The sequence below is a fragment of the Mobula birostris genome, chromosome 1, assembly GCF_030028105.1.
Source record: "Mobula birostris isolate sMobBir1 chromosome 1, sMobBir1.hap1, whole genome shotgun sequence".
Classification (NCBI taxonomy): Eukaryota; Metazoa; Chordata; class Chondrichthyes; order Myliobatiformes; family Myliobatidae; genus Mobula; species Mobula birostris.
Window position 1 is genome coordinate 68,803,378 of NC_092370.1, and position 16,727 is coordinate 68,820,104.

A 16,727-nucleotide genomic window follows, 5' to 3' on the forward strand; every position below is an offset into this window, starting at 1 on the left:
ATTTTTTTATGAAAACAACCTATAGGGTGTTTTCTCAATCTTCAACTAAAAGATGCACACTTAAAGAAATTGCAACACCCTCTGAAAATGAAGCTATTGCTTTGGGACCACTGAATGAAGTGAGATGCCTTTGCACAACAGGCAATCATGAACAGTTATGAGGCTTTGATTTCAAGAGGCAAAATTAACAAGATAAGAAAGCAGTATCTGGCAGACAGTATGTCTTGGAGTGAGAAAGTTAAAACTTTGCTAAGCCAATGTTGTGACAAAAACATGACTGTAGACACAAATTCTTGGTTGAACTTTATAAACCTTCTCTGTGTTCCTTTAGAAGAGAGGTTTTCCGAGGATGAGGTACAAGAATGGGTAGCTTTTGATTTTTCTGTGCTTGCAGATTGTGACCTCAACTTTGGCAAAGACCAAGACAGTGCCTTCTGTGGAAATTATTCTGATTCTCGTGCTGAAAATACCATCACAGTTAAGCGGTACAATGACTTCAAATTTGCTGTACAAAAAGAATATTAAATCCAAACCGATTATTCGTTTTTCTGAAGAGGTGACATTTGCACTTCAAAATAAAGAGCTTTATGACCTTGCAAAATTGATGGACATTGGCGGAACCTTTCTTGCACTGCCTGTGAAAGAGGTTTTAGCCTAATATATCAAATCCAAAACAAACCGAGAAACTGTTTAAGTCAGTATCATTTGAATAAGCTGATGAGAATTCAAAGCTGTCTGTTGGAAGGATTTATTAGTCTTGACAGAGTTCACAAAGAGTGAGTAAATGCCAAAGACAGAAGGGAGAAAAATAACTAAGCAACTTAAATATGTTAATTATCTTGTACAACTTTATGTCTTAGGTAATCAAGCTATAAAATCTGTGCTGTATGCAATGTTTTCCAAATAAAATACCCATCTGGATATTTTCTCAACTAGCTTTGAAATTTTATAAGTTTTGTTTGACCATTTCAAACAATTTTAATAACATATGGAAAGATTGATATTTATTACATCACATAGTAGATGAGAAATAAGACTCACTGATGTGTATTATTTTACTGCTTTTAAACAATGAACAACAAACTAGACTTATTATCCTTAGAATACCTTCAAGTTTATTTCCACTTAAAAATTCAGTTTCCACATGTTGTTGTCACTAGGCAAAAAATTGCACAGCGCAAGATTTTTGTGCAGACAAGTTAGAGGGAATATTGGTATAGATACTTCTGTACCTGATGTCACATTATGTACTTTATCGGAAAGGTCAGTTACAGGATAACTCGAGCTGGTGGGGTCCAGGTCCCAGAGAGTATCCAGGCGATTAAACCCAATGTTTAGACATCAATTTAGGCACTGGGCCAAATTGAAAAGGTTGGGGTGTTGGAACCTGAGGTGAGGGACAGACCAGTTCAGATTGCTGCTCCACAATTTTACTCGGCTCTGCACTGAACTATGGAATCCTTTGTGTACTTCTGTTCAGAATGCTATTTGCTTGTGGTTTTTTCCCTCTCTGCACATAGGGTGTTCAAAGGTCTTCTCTGCGTCCTTTTGCGTTTCTTTATTTCAGGTTTGCCTGTTAGGAGATGAATCTCCAGGTCGTATAATGTATACACACTTTGATAATAAATGTACTTCGAACTTTGAACATACAAAGTTGTTTTGAACATGTATATAAGCTTATCTTATGTATTTACTGTACATTTATTGTGTTCTTGTGTTTTTTATGCTGCGTTGGATCTGGAGTAACAATCATTTCATTCCCCTTTACAATTGTGTACTGAAGAATGACAACAAACAATTTTGAATCTTGAAATTCCTTTTTCCTTTAAGTTTGAATAACTGATCATAAGATTGCGTCATAATGGTTTGTGGCCACATGCTCAAGATTTCCCTAACTAGTTTTATAATAGTTTCATCCTTACATTTGCATTAGAATTGAAAGTCATAGAAATCAAATGTTAGAAGTTCAAAAGCACAGCAAGGGACCATTCCGCAACTACCCCCTCTCTTCCTAAACACACAGCTATTTTGTTTAGTCCCAGTTCCCACTCCATAGTCTTACAGATTGCAGCACTTCAAGAACTCATCGTTACTTCTTAAAATGTGATCTTAGCCATGACGTGAGGCTCTTCTCCCATCACCTCCACAGCTATTCCTTCAGCAAAGATTCCTCACCCTTCCACCAATCACCCCTTCTCCCACCTCAAGCCTTCCTCCTCCTTTTGGAGGCCCATTCTGGTCCTCTGCCTATTCTGTATCTTTACAGCTTTGAATGCTGATAGGACATTAACAATCTTGACTTCACTACTTCAACCTCACCCCTCTAAACACATTGCTCCACACCAATCCCAACCTCACCAGACAAGGGTGGTGCTGTTGTAGTCTGGTGGGCTGGCCTCTACCTTGTCCAATACAGCTCTTGGACACCCCCTCTTACTTACTCCAGAATCAGGACACAACTAAGGAACATCAGGCCACTGTCTCCAGCAACACTGCTGACTCGTTGCCTCTGGAGATGTCCCCGTTACTCCATAATGCCTCATTCTCTCTCCTACCCAAGATTCAGAAACCAAACTGCCTCAGTTTCTGCCTGATCCTGTCCTATTGAACTCGTATCCTTTTATGCACAAAATGCTGGAGGAAATGCTGCCAGGCATCATCTATGGGAAAAAAGTACAGCCGGCGTTTCCAGCAGAGACCCTTCATCAGTCCCGAAACGTCGATTGTATCCTTTTCCATAGATGCTGCCTGGGAGCACTTTCCGTGTGTTGCTTGGATTTCCAGCAGTGCAGATTTTCCCTTGTTCATATCCTTTCAGCTTGACTCCATCTTGTTCCTCCAGACAAGTCCCTTCCCAATTAGATTCATGACACCTCACATGCTCCCCACCACTTCAGCAATCCTCAGTTCCCCAGCTCAGACTCCAACCACCTTACTTTCATCATGGACGTTCAGTCCCTGTACGAGTTTGTACCCTCATCAAGTTCAATTTATTCAACTGTGCACATGTATACCACCAAACCAGACAACATTCCTCCGGACCAAAATGCCAACCGCAGTACATATAACTCATACACATAACACAAAGTAATATTACTACAAATAAATGAATAAATAATAAGATGCATATATGAAACAAGTTTAAAAAGTAAACAATATAAAGCTACTGTTGCTTCATATGTGATGAGACATGGCTGGTAGCAGGGAATTCAATAGTCTTACGGCCTGTGGGGTGGGGGGGGGGGAGTTGTTTCCCATCCTAACAGTTCTTGTCCTAAAGCTACATAAGTCCTGCTTGATGATAGGTGGGGTCGGGGGGAAGGAATTTCACAGAGATTGGTGGATGAATGAGGGGAATCTTTGTCAATGCTAAGGACCTTGCGTACACATTCCTCCTGATAAATATCTCTGGTGGGTGAAGAGAGGCCCCGATGATCCTCTCAGCAGTCCTCAGTCACTGTTGTGTCATCAGCGAACTTAGTGATTCAGTTTGAACTGGACCTAGCAACGCAGTAACGTGTCAGCAGCATTAACAGCACTAGGCCAAGCACGCAGCCCTTGTGAGTGTGAGTGCCAGCACGATGAGCTACAGATGCTTCTGCTAATGTGGATTGCTCGTGGTCTGTTTTGTCAAGAATTCACACTAGCGTAGCAGTTTTCACACTATTACGACTAAGGTCGTTCAGGAGTTCGGAGTTAAATTCTGCCACCATCCTGTCTGTCCTCTCCATGGAATGTGTGCTTTATCACCCAGGTGCTCCGGTTTCCTCCTACAGTCCAACAACGTACCAGGTATCTTAATTGGTCATTTCTGTTATTAGGTTAGGGTTGGTCGGGGTTTTGAGGTCACAGTGCTCAGAGGGGTGTAAGGCACTTCTCTGCGCTGTATCACTAAATAAATAAATAGCGCAGGATCCATCCACAGAGGGGTTTTGGGACCCAACGAGGACAGTTTAACTATGGGGCATGATTGTATTGAATGCCGAGATGAAGTCAATAAATAACATCCTGGCACATGAGGCACTATTTTCCAGGTGGGACGGGACAAAATGGAGTGCAGAGGCTACGGCATCATCAGTGGACTGAACTGAATGGTAAGTGAACTGGAAAGGCTCCAATGTAGCAGGAACTTACTGTGATCTAAAACCAACTAGTCAGAGCACTTCATTATTGTTGAGGTCAGAACCACTAGACAGTAGTCACTGAGGCAGTTTATTGTCACCCTCAAGGCCCCCTTGAAGCCTGAGGGGACAGCGGACTGTTCCAGAGAGATGTTGAAGATGGCTGTTAGAACCTCAGTTAACTGGTCTGCATAATCCTTCAGCACCCAACCAGATATGTTGTCAGGCCCCACAGCTTTACATGGGTTGACCCTGACTAGGATCTTCCTCACATCAGCTGTGACCCGATAGAATGCCTGCCCCTCGGGAAGAAAGGGGGGCCCTCCCCACCCACACTTTGCTCCCTTGCTCCGTGCATCAAACCAAGTGAAAAGGCGTTCAGCCTATCAGGAAGAGAAGCGTCACTATTGTTAAAGCTCAGGATGAACTTGTAGTCTGCTATGGTCTAAATGCCCTGCCACGTGCCCCTTGTGTCTCTGAGAATAATTCAGTTTTGCCTTGCTGGTGGTGCTGGAAAATGCAGTTTTTGCTGACCTGTGAGCTATCTTATCCCCTGGTCTGAAGCCAGCATCCCATTTTCACAGCTGTACTTGAACCTCTGCTGTCAACCATGGCTTCTGATTTGCCCTCACATAGATGTGTTTAATGACAGTGACATCAATAGTGTACTTCTTTTTGTACCCTTTTTGTATCAGGAAGGCTTCAGGACTCTCCACTTCTTTCCAGAGAACAGACCCAATCAGTTCCTCTCCGCTGGAGATGGTGGGTAGTTTCCAAACTGAAAGCATGAATTCTAACTTCCAGTAGCCACTTCCTTCCTTCAGTTTTTATTCTTATCTCAACAGCCACTGTCAATGGCCCAATTATAAAACAGCTAAATAAAATAGGGGCCATCAAGTTCAGTCCATCCAGCCATATCATAGCTTTCCAAGTCACAGTGTTTGTTCCAATGGAAACAAACACAACCTGGTCAGACTATCCTTCCAATTAACATTCCCAGGCTCTGGAAAAGTCTTCACAAATCTCCTGTGCATCCTCACACGTTTAGAAGTGTGGAGACCAGACCAATATATAGTACACAAGCTGTGACCTAGTTGTTCTCTCTACAATTTTATGTAGTATATTCTCTGACTTCCCACTCTCAGATGGGGGTCCATAATTTCAGAGAAACTAGGAGGGCCTGTGCCTAGAATGTTAGAGCACTCTCTTCAAACTGTATGTCCAGAACGTCTTCAATTGAGGCAGGACAAGACAGGTCACGCACTGTTTGTGACAAAGCAATCCATTTGCATGTTTGAATTGTGAGTGAAATTGCATCAGAAATCACATGTTAAAAACGGAATTAATGCATACATAGAAACCTGATTTACAGATCAGCACTAAATCATGTGAAATTGGGCAGTTCCGGAAACCACAGGGATAATGTCAGAATGCTTCACTGCCAAGTAATAGGTCATCTATTAACTCTCTGATGCTTGTGATTACTTCAACAAAGTATTCTAACAAGCTGCAAATTGCAACACTTGACCTTAAATTAGTGCAATGCTAATTCCCACAGTTTTGCCTCATCATTTACTTCTTATAATGTGAGCCACACTGATGATGAGGTAGCTGCAAAAATATTAGTGAGCCCTTGGGGACATAGCTTAAAGTTTAAAAAGAGGGGTCTAAGAAAAGACCGTAAAACATAGGAGCATAATCAGGCCATTCAGCCCATCGAGTGCTCTGCCATTCCATCATAGCTGATCCTGGATCCCACTCAACCCTATACACCTGCCTTCTTGCTATAACCTTTGATCCCACCAACCAATCAGGAAGCTATCAATTTTCTCTTTAAATTTACACACGGTCTTGGGCTCTACCACAGTCTATGGTAGAACATTTCACAGATCCACTACTCTCTGGCTAAAAAATTTCTTCCTTACCTCTGTTCTAAAGAGTCACCCCTCCATTTTGAGGCTGTGCCCTCTCGTTCTGTATAGCCCCACCATAAGAAACGTCCTCTCCACATCCACCCTATCTAGTCCTTTCAACACTCAGTAGGTTTCAATGAGAACCCTACCCATTCTTCTAAATTCCAGTGAGTACAGGCCCAAAACTGCCAAACAGCTAAATAAAATAGAGCCATCAAGTTCAGGTCATCCAGCCATATCACAGCTTTCCAAGTCACAGTGTTTATTCCAATGAAAACAAACATAACCTGGTCAGACTATCTTTCCATATGTTAACCCCTTCATTCCCAGAATCATCATCATGAACCTCCTCTGGACTCTCTCCTTTCTGTGATATGGGGCCGAAAACTGTTGACAATACTCCAAGTGCAGTCTGACTAGTGTCTTATAAAGCCTCAGCATTATCTCCTTGTAAGTCCCTCTGCACCTCTGATGTTTGAATTTTCTCCCCATTCAGAAAGTCTGCATTTTTGTTCCTTTTTCTGAAATACATTATCAGCCATTTCACGCTAAGTTCCATCTGTCACTTTTTTGCCCATTCTTCCAATTTGTCTAAGTCCTGCTGCAATCATGTTGCTTCATCAGCACTACCTACCCCTCTATCTATCTTTGTATCATCTGCAAACTTTGCCACAAACCATATAACCATATAACAATTACAGCACGGAAACAGGCTATCTCGGCCCTTCTAGTCCGTGCCAAACTCTTACTCTCACAAAGCTGTCAGTTCCATTATATACATCATTGAAAAACAATGTGAAAAGTAGTGGTCCCAATACTAACCTCTGAGAAACACCACTAGTCACTAGCAGCCAACAAAAAAACCCCTTTAATCCCACTCACTGCCTCCTGCCTGTCAGCTATTCCTCCATCCATGCCATTATCTTTTCTGTAATGCCATAGGATTTTATCTTAGTAAGCATGTGTGGCACTTTATCAAATGCCTTCTGAAAATCCAAGTAAATGACACCCACTGTTTCTCCCTTGTTCACCCTGCTTGTTACTTCCTCGAAGAACTTTAACGGATTTGCCAGGCAAGATTTCCCTTCATAGGAACCATGCTGACTTTGACTTATTTTATCATTATCAGACATCCCACCCTGCAAAGACTCATTTCAGGGAGGTAGCACCGTCAATTTGCAGGAGACTCCTGGAACTTCCGGGAGAGGTGGGATGTTTGCAATAGAGTAGCTCCTTGGCAGCTAGCCAGCTAGTTTAAATAACGTTAGCTATGCTAATGAATGAATGACACCTGTTAAGCTCACCTCAACATGTCTTTTACATTTTAACCCACCATGGGCAATAGAAAAGTCACTGTTGCAGACAGCACAGTGAGCAACACTGTCTTTATTTTTGACCCCTATTAGGCAGGGGTACACTTTAGTGTAGTCTGGGGTGATGTACATTTTATATTTTCTTTTTTTGGAACACTCTCCCATGGTGCGCATGCACGCTCTTTCTCTCTCTCTCTCTCTCTCTCTCTCGATCACGCACTCTTGCTTGCTTGCCCTCGCTCTCTCTCACACGCGCTCTCTCTCGTGGTCGCTCTCGCACTTTCTCTTTTGCTTTCTCTCTCGTGCTCTCTCGCTCGCTTTCAAAAAATTGATTTCCGTGATATTGTATATAATTTGCCGACATCAGGGAGCCACTATTAATATGCGGAAGACTCCCGGAACTTCTGAGAGAGGTGGGATGACTGCATTATTCTCCAAGTACCTTGAAGCCTCATCCTTAATAATAGACTACAACACTTTCCCGACCACTGAGGTTAGGCTAGCTGGCCTATAATTTCCTTTCTTTTGCCTTCCTCCCATGGAGTGATATTTGCAATTTTCCATTTCTCCAGAACCATGCCAGAATCAAGTGTTTCTTGAAAGATCATAATAAGTGCATCTGCGATGATCATATCTGAGAAGTTCAGCAATTTTCTTCAGTGGAAAATGCAGCATGCTAGTCACTAAAAATTCCACGACGCTGAGGAGGCCTCACAGAACATATCCTGGCAATGATGACCAAGATGCAAAGGGCAAGTCAAAAGCTTATGGGGGCATGATGAACATTAAATCATAACTGATCTGTCACCAGGTGATAGCCCCTATACTGAGATTCTTACTCAGTGCAATGCAAAGCCTCTTGCCGCCTACCGATAGTAAGGTTGCATGTCTTTATGACAGCTGCAAGTGGACCCTGAAGGGAAACTGCTGGAAATCCTCAAGCAATGTTAAGGAGGCTGAAGGAATCAATTAAGCACTCTGATTTTGTCTTCTCTGAAGCTGAGAAATAAAAGTTCCAAAAATCAAATCCGACCCACCACTTCCACTGGCAGTTCATCCCATGGTGAGGACAATATGAGTGAGGTTGATGTTCTGGAGTATGCTGATATTAAGGGAGAGGAGGCGTTGGAGTTGTTAAAATACATTAGGACAGATAAGTCCCCAGGGCCTGACGGAATATTCCCCAGGCTGCTCCATGAGGCAAGAGAGGAGATTGCTGAGCCAATGGCTAGGATCTTTATGTCCTTGTTGTCCACGGGAATGGTACCGGAGGATTGGAGGGAGTCGAATGCTGTTCCCTTGTTCAAAAAAGGTAGTAGGGATAGTCTGGGTAATTATAGACCAGTGAGCCTTATGTCTGTGGTGGGAAAGCTGTTGGAAAAGATTCTTAGAGATAGGATCTGTGGGCATTTAGAGAATCATGGTCTTATCAGGGACAGTCAGCATGGCTTTGTGAAGGGCAGATCATGTCTAACAAGCCTGATAGAGTTCTTTGAGGAGGTGACCAGGCACATAGATGAGGGTAGTGCAGTGGATGTGATCTATATGGATTTTAGTAAGGCATTTGACAAGGTTCCACACAGTAGGCTTATTCAGAAAGTCAGAAGGCATGGGATCCAGGGAAGTTTGGCCAGGTGGATTCAGAATTGGCTTGCCTGTAGAAGGCAGAGGGTCGTGGTGGAGGGAGTACATTCAGATTGGAAGATTGTGACTAGTGGTGTCCCACAAGTATCTGTTCTGGGACCTCTAATATTCGTGATTTTTATTAACGACCTGGATGTGGGGGTAGAAGGATGGGTTGGCAAGTTTGCAGACGACGCAAAGGTTGGTGGCGTTGTAGATAGTGCAGAGGATTGTCAAAGATTGCAGAGAGACATTGATAGGATGCAGAGGTGGGCTGAGGAGTGGCAGATGGAGTTCAACCCGGAGAAGTGTGAGGTGGTACACTTTGGAAGGACAAACTCCAAGGCAGAATGCAAAGTAAATGGCAGGATACTTGGTAGTGTGGAGGAGCAGAGGGATCTCGGGGTACATGTCCACAGATCCCTGAAAGTTGCCTCACAGGTAGATAGGGTAGTTAAGAAAGCTTATGGGGTGCTAGCTTTCATAAGTCGAGGGATAGAGTTTAAGAGTCACGATGTAATGATGCAGCTCTATAAAACTCTGGTTAGGCCACACTTGGAGTATTGTGTCCAGTTCTGGTCACCTCACTATAGGAAGGACGTGGAAGCATTGGAAAGGGTACAGAGGAGATTTACCAGGATGCTGCCTGGTTTAGAGAGTATGCATTATGATCAGAGATTAAGGGAACTAGGGCTTTACTCTTTGGAGAGAAGGAAAATGAGAGGAGACATGATAGAAGTGTACAAGAGAATAAGAGGAATAGATAGAGTGGATAGCCAGCGCCTCTTCCCCAGGGCACCACTGCTCAATACAAGAGGACATGGCTTTAAGGTAAGGGGTGGGAAGTTCAAGGGGGATATTAGAGGAAGGTTTTTTACTCAGAGAGTGGTTGGTGCGTGGAATGCACTGCCTGAGTCATTGGTGGAGGCAGATACACTAGTGAAGTTTAAGAGACTACTAGACAGGTACATGGAGGAATCTAAGGTGGGGGCTTATATGGGAGGCAGGGTTTGAGGATCGGCACAACATTGTGGGCCGAAGGGCCTGTACTGTGCTGTACTATTCTATGTTCTATGTTCATACTTTCACCACCTTCATGTTCCCTTTCAGCATTTTACCTTTCAACTCTTAACTATGACTTCCAGGTCTGCTCTCAGTCAACCTCAGTGGAAAAAGCCTGCTTGCATTAACCCTGTCTGTATCCCTCACAATTTTGTATACTTCTGTAAAATCTCCCCTCATTCTCCTATGCTGTAGGGATTAAAGTCCCTCAGTGATCTATTCAATCTTTCCATATAACTCAGGTCCTCAAATCCCAGCAACGTCCTTGTAGATTTTCCCTGCACTCTTTCAATCTTATTGACATCTTTTCTGTAAGTATATGACAAAAACTGCACACAATGTTGTAAATTAGGCTTCACCAAGATCTAATGCAACTTCAACAAAACATTCCAACTCTTGTACTCAATTGTTTGATTTATGAAGTCCAATGTGCCAAAAGCTTTCTTTACAACACTTTCTGCCTGTGAAGTCAGCCTTGTTAAAGCAAAACGGAGAGTCACCACAATACAACCTGCAAATGTCGCATCAAGAGGGAGACATTCAATTCTAAGGTGAGAAGAAAGAGGTTTAATAGGAGCCCGAGGGGAAACTTTTTCACAGAAGAGTATGGTCAGTTTATGGAATTCCTGCCAAGGAAAATGGTTGAGGAAGATTTATTAATATTTAGAAGTACTTGGGCATTTACATATATAGGGGCGGTTTAAGAGAATGTTGGCTAAACATGAGAAAATGAGACAAGTTTAGATAGGAATCTTGGTCAGCTGGATCAGTTGGACTGAAGAGTCTGTTTCCATTCTATATGATTTGATAAGCAGTGAGAATGAAAATCTCACTACTGTGTTACCAATTGTTGACATCACAAAGGGGAGTTAGAGAGGATGAAATCCCATCAAAAAAAGGGGGAAACAAAATTCCTCATAGATGCAAAAGCATCCAGGATTCTTTGCAAAATTGCTTTCCTCTAAGTTAATCTTTTTCAACAACTAAGCACCACTGAGTCCAGCAGAAGAGAAATTTAACGTATTCTCACTGTCATTTTATCTCTATTTCTCTTTACTTCTGCAAGTTCGAGTTAATTATCATTCAACCATACATGAATACTCATAAATAAAGATAAACAAAACAGCATTACTCTGGGGCCAAGGTGCAAAACACATTACCAGCAGTTATACACAGCACAAGGCACATGTAGCACATATAAGATAGTAAGCACATACCAGTAAAACACAGTCACACACAAACAATGTATAGTCCAAGACCCTGAGTCCATTAATGTTGCAGCAGTCTGCAGCCGAACACAATATGGCTTGTCTTCTACCGAGCGAACTCTGGGAAGCAGCACCGATTCCAGCATGAAAAGCACACCACACCACCTCCGACACTCCAGTGGAGCACCTGACTCCAACGCCTCACTCCTGGGTAGCTGTAAGCAGGTGGCACAGCAGCTTGAGGCCTGGACCTTGCTATGACTGAGGCCATACAGCTCCCCTGCCACCAGTCAATAAGTCAGTGAACCAGACTTGCAGCATTCCACATTAGCAATGTCCAACAGAGTCTTACAATCTCAAGAAAAATGACTATCACTCGCTGTTAGACTGAAATCTCAGATGAGCATTGTCTTCTTTTTGGCCCAGTAAAAAGAAGTTCTATGTCCTTTCTATTGCGCATCAAACTCGTTTCCAAGCAGCTGTATGAGCACCCACACTTTGTGGCAGGGAATACAATGTCAAAAGGAGCTGTATGTCAGTCATGTTGCTAGTGTGGAAATCTTACATTCACCAAAATCAACGTTAATGTGGAAAAATTGGACAATTAAGTCAGAATATTTTTTTTGTTCCTCCCGTGCTATCCCATTGATCTAGGGAAAAATTAAACTTGGTACATTTTATTGTGTGTAGCATTTTAGATTTTAAAGAAAATATGAGATTCCTAGAAAAGGTAGTCTGCCATTAAAACAACAGTCTAACTAAGTGAGGTTTATATAGCCACTGAAAGCCTTTCTTTTCATTGCTTTATAGGCAGTAATCCTATCAACATTTTCTAACAATATCCAAATTGACAGTAATGACTATTTCAAATCTAACTCATTTAGATTAAATCTACATTCAATTATTACTAATTAATTCACCGATTAGTGAAATCTATATTCAGTTGTTTTGCAATTCTAGAAGCACATATTACATTCGTTTTAACTTTCTCCTCATCAGCAAGAATTTACCAAATTTATAAAATAATTTCTCATAATTTTTCCTTCCCTCAGTCATTGTGGTTGCTCCCTTCCACAGAACTCAAATTATAGTTTGCTACCAAAGGAGTAAATATTCAATATGCTATTGTACAATCATTTTTAAAATAGAATAAATATCTCATGTATCTGGCTGAATAGTGATTTTTAATGTATTACAAAATAGATTTTCTTCACTTATAGGCAGTGAGCAAAGTCACATTAATTTATTTTCATTTTCGATGTACAATATTTTCTTTCAATCTTCTCATTTAAGTGCAATCTGCAACTTTAACCTTATATTCTGCTTCATACTAGCCAATAATATTTAAAAGGATACCAGAAGTTTCATTAGGGTGTAAAGAGAGGTGAGAATGGATATTGGACCGCTGGAAAACGAAGCTGGCGAGGTATTAATGGGGGATAATGAAATAACGGACGAACTGAATAAGTATTTTGCATCAGTCTTCACTGTGGAAGATACTAACATAATGGTGGAGGTTCCAGGTGTCAAGGGGCATGAGTATGTGAAGTTACCATAACTTGAGAGAAGGAAACTGAAAGGTCTGAAGGTAGGTAAATCACCTGGACCAGATGGTGTACACCCCAAAGTTCTGAAAGAGGTGGCTGAAGAGATCATGGAGGCATTAGTAATGATCTTTCAAGAATCACTAGGTCTGAAATGGTTCCAGAAGACTGGAAAATTGCAACTGTCATTTCACTCTTCAAGGAGGGAGAGAGGCAGAAGAAAAGAAACTATAGGCCAGTTAGTCTACCCTCAATAGTTGGGAAGGTGTTCGAGTCGATTATTAAGGATGAGTACTTGGAGATACTTGATAAAATTGGCTGTAGTCAGCATGGTTTTCTCAAGGGAAAATCTTGCCTGACAAATCTGTGGGAATTTTTTGAAGAAGAAACAAGCAGGATAAGCAAAGAAGAATTGGTTGATGTTGTGTACTTGGATTCTCAGAAGGCCTTTGACAAGGTGCTGCACATGAGGCTGCTTAACAAGCTATGAGCTCATGGTATTACAGGGAAGATTCTAACATGGATAAAGCAGTGGCCGATTGGCAGGAGGCAAAAAGTGAGAATAAAGGGAGCCTTTTCTGGCTGGTTGCTGCTAACTAATGGCGTTCCACAGTGGCCTGTGTTGGAACCGATTCTTTTTATGTTATATGTCAATGATTTGGATGATGGAAGTGGTGGCTTTGTTGCAAAGTTTTCATATGATATGAAGATAGGTGGAGTGGAGGCAATTTTGAGGCAATAGGGAGGCTACAAAAGGAGTTAGACAGATTAGGAGAATGGTTAAATAAATGGCAGATGGAATACAATGCCGGGCAGTGTTTGGTATTGCACATTAGGAGAAGAAATAGAAGGGTTGACTATTTTCTAAATGTTGAGAAAATACAAAAAACTGAGGTGCAAGGGGACTTGGGAGTCCTTGTGCAGGATTCCCTAAAGGTTAATTTGCAGTTTGAGCCTATGGCAAGGAAGGCAAATGCAATGCTCTCATTCATTTCAAGAGGACTAGAATATAAAAGCAAGGATGTAATGTTGAAACTTTATAAAGCACTAGCAAGGACTCATTTGGAGTATTTGAGCAGGTTTGGGCCCCATATCTTAGAAAGGATTTGTTGAAATTGGAGAGGTTTCAAAGAAGGTTCGTGAAAATAATTCCAGGAGTGAGTGGCTTGACACATGAAGAGCATTTGATGGCTGTTGACCTGTATTCAATAAAATTCAGATGAATGAGAGGTGACCTCATTGAAATCTAATAAATGGTGAAAGACCTTGATAGAGTGGATGTGGAGAAGATGTTTCATATGGTGGGAGAGTCTAAGACCAGAGGACACAGCCTCAGAACAGAGGGGTGTCGTTTTAGTACGGAGATGAAGAGGATTTTCTTTAGCCAGAAGGTGATGGATCTGAGGAATTCTTTACCACAGGCAACTGTGGAGGCAGAGTCTTTATGTATGTTTTAAGGCAGAGGGTGATAGATTCTTGATTGATCAGGGCATGAAAGGATACAGGGTGAAGGAAAGAGACTGGGGCTGAGAGGAAAATTGGATCAACCATGATGAAATGGTGGAGCAGACTTGATGGGCCAAATGGCTTAATTCTGCTCCCATTCCTTATGGTCTTATGCCCCTTATACAATACCTATCAGTTATGGAACACAAAACATTACAGCACAGGAACAGACCCTTTGGCTCATAACTAACATCCCAGTCTATAATCCAATCAACCTACATAAAATCAATATCCTTCCATTCCCTTCCCACTTGTGAGCCTGTCTAAATGTTTCTTCAATGTTGCTGTGGTATCTGCTTCTACTATTTCCCTCAGCAACACAATCCAGACACTTTATATTAAAAAAAAATTGACTCATACATCTCCTTTAAACTTTCCCCTTCTCATTCACTCTACCTATAAGTTTGCAAATGATACCACCTTTGGGCCATAGCTCAAAAAATGAGGAGTCAGAGAGGACAGGAAGGAGATAGAGAGCTTAGTGACATGGTACCATAACAACAACCTTTCCCTCAATATTTGCACCCAGTATATTCAGGACAGGGGGAGGGTGTGGGTGTGGTGGTGAACATGTTTCTGTCTACATCAACAGTGTTGTGATTGAGAACCTGAAGCTCCTAGGAGTAAACATCACCAATTGACTGTCCTGGTCCAAACCTGCCAACACAAAGAAAGCTCACCAATGCTTCTCAGGAAGCTAAAGAAATTTGGCATGCCTCATTAACCCTTTCAATCTTTTATCAATGCACTATAGAACACATCCTAGCCAGATGCATCATGGATTGGTATGCTAACTGCTCTGCCCTGATCGCACTACAGAGTTGCATACACAGCTCAGCACAACATGGAAACCAAACTCCTCTCTATGGACTTTGTCAATCCTTCTCACAGGGTCTGTAAAGCAGCCAGCATAATCAAAGATCCCACACACCCTGGGCATCCTCTCTTCTTCCATCAGGTAGAAGATACAAAAGCCTGAAATCATGACTGACTACCCCTTGTCCAAAATGCTAGGGGCCAAAAGTGTTTTAGATTTTAGGTTTTTATTTTGGATTTTGGAATATTTAGTGAGAAGATTGGGATTGCCATCATTTCTGACTGTGAATTTATGTGCTACTGTTAAGCAGTCTTTGTATTACACTTGACCCTCACATAGACTGTAGTACTTATGCAGCCATTTAGCCTGTTAGATGGTGGTGCAGGCTCGAAGGGCCAAATGGCCTACTCCTGCACCGATTTTCTATGTTTTCTATGTTTCTAGATTTTCATCAACAATGATCTTGGCAATGAGTTTGTAATCAGCAGATGCTTTATCACCGCAAATCTTAAAAAATATAAAGCCGTGCCTTTCCTTAAATTTCTGCAGCCAGTCTGCTGAATATTCACAATTAACTTCAATCTTCAATTCATCGTGATAGATCTTTGCTGTTTCATGATCAACATATCGTTAAGCAGCATATGTTAATGCAGACGCAGACGAATCCACTATTCCAATACACATCAAGATAGTCATTTTTTGCTTTATGCAGTGTATTTCTATTTTTCATTAACTTCTGTTTCATTAACTTCACATTTGTGAAGTCCTTTCTCAGAACTGTCCATGGTGTGCAGAGACCTCTGCATTGCCTGGGAACCTTCCCAGTATCTTCTAGAACTTCCTGTTCATGATGTCATGTCAGCACCCAAAAAAAAAATTTGGATTTCAGTAGTTTTCAGATCTTGGAATTTCAAATTAGGGCTAGACAACCTGTATTACCAGGCTCACGGACACTGCCATAAAAAATTCTATCCCACTGCTATAAGAATATTGAATGGCTCCCTATTATAAGATGGACTCTGACCTCACAGCAACACACATAAAATGCTGGAGGAACTCTGCAAGCCAGGCAGCTTCTAGTGAAAAGTGTACAGTGGACATTTTGGGCCGAAACCCTTCAGCAGGACTGAAGAAAACATGCTGAAGTATAGATTAAAAAGGTGGGGGGAGGGAAGAGAGAAACACAAGTGATAGGTGAAACCTGAAGGGGGAGGGATGAAGTAAAGAGCTGGGAAGTTGATTGGTGAAAGAGACAGAAGGCCATGGAAAAAAAAAGGAAGGAGGAGCACCAGAGAGAGGCGATGGGTGGGGAAGGAGATAAGGTGAGAAGGTGAAAAGGGGATGGGAAATAGTGAAGTGTGGGGAACATTACCAGAAGTTTGAGAAATCAATGTTCATGCCATCAGGCTGGAGGCTACCCAAATGGAATATAAGGTGTTGTTCCTCCAAAATAAGTGTGGCCTTATCATGACAGTACAGGAGGCCATGGATGGACATATCAGAATGGGAATGGGAAGTGGAATTGAAATGGGTGGCCACTGGGAGATCCTGCTTTTTCTGGCGGAAGGAGCATAGGTGCTCGGTGAAGCAGTTACAGTTTCCCAATTTATGTTGGGTCTC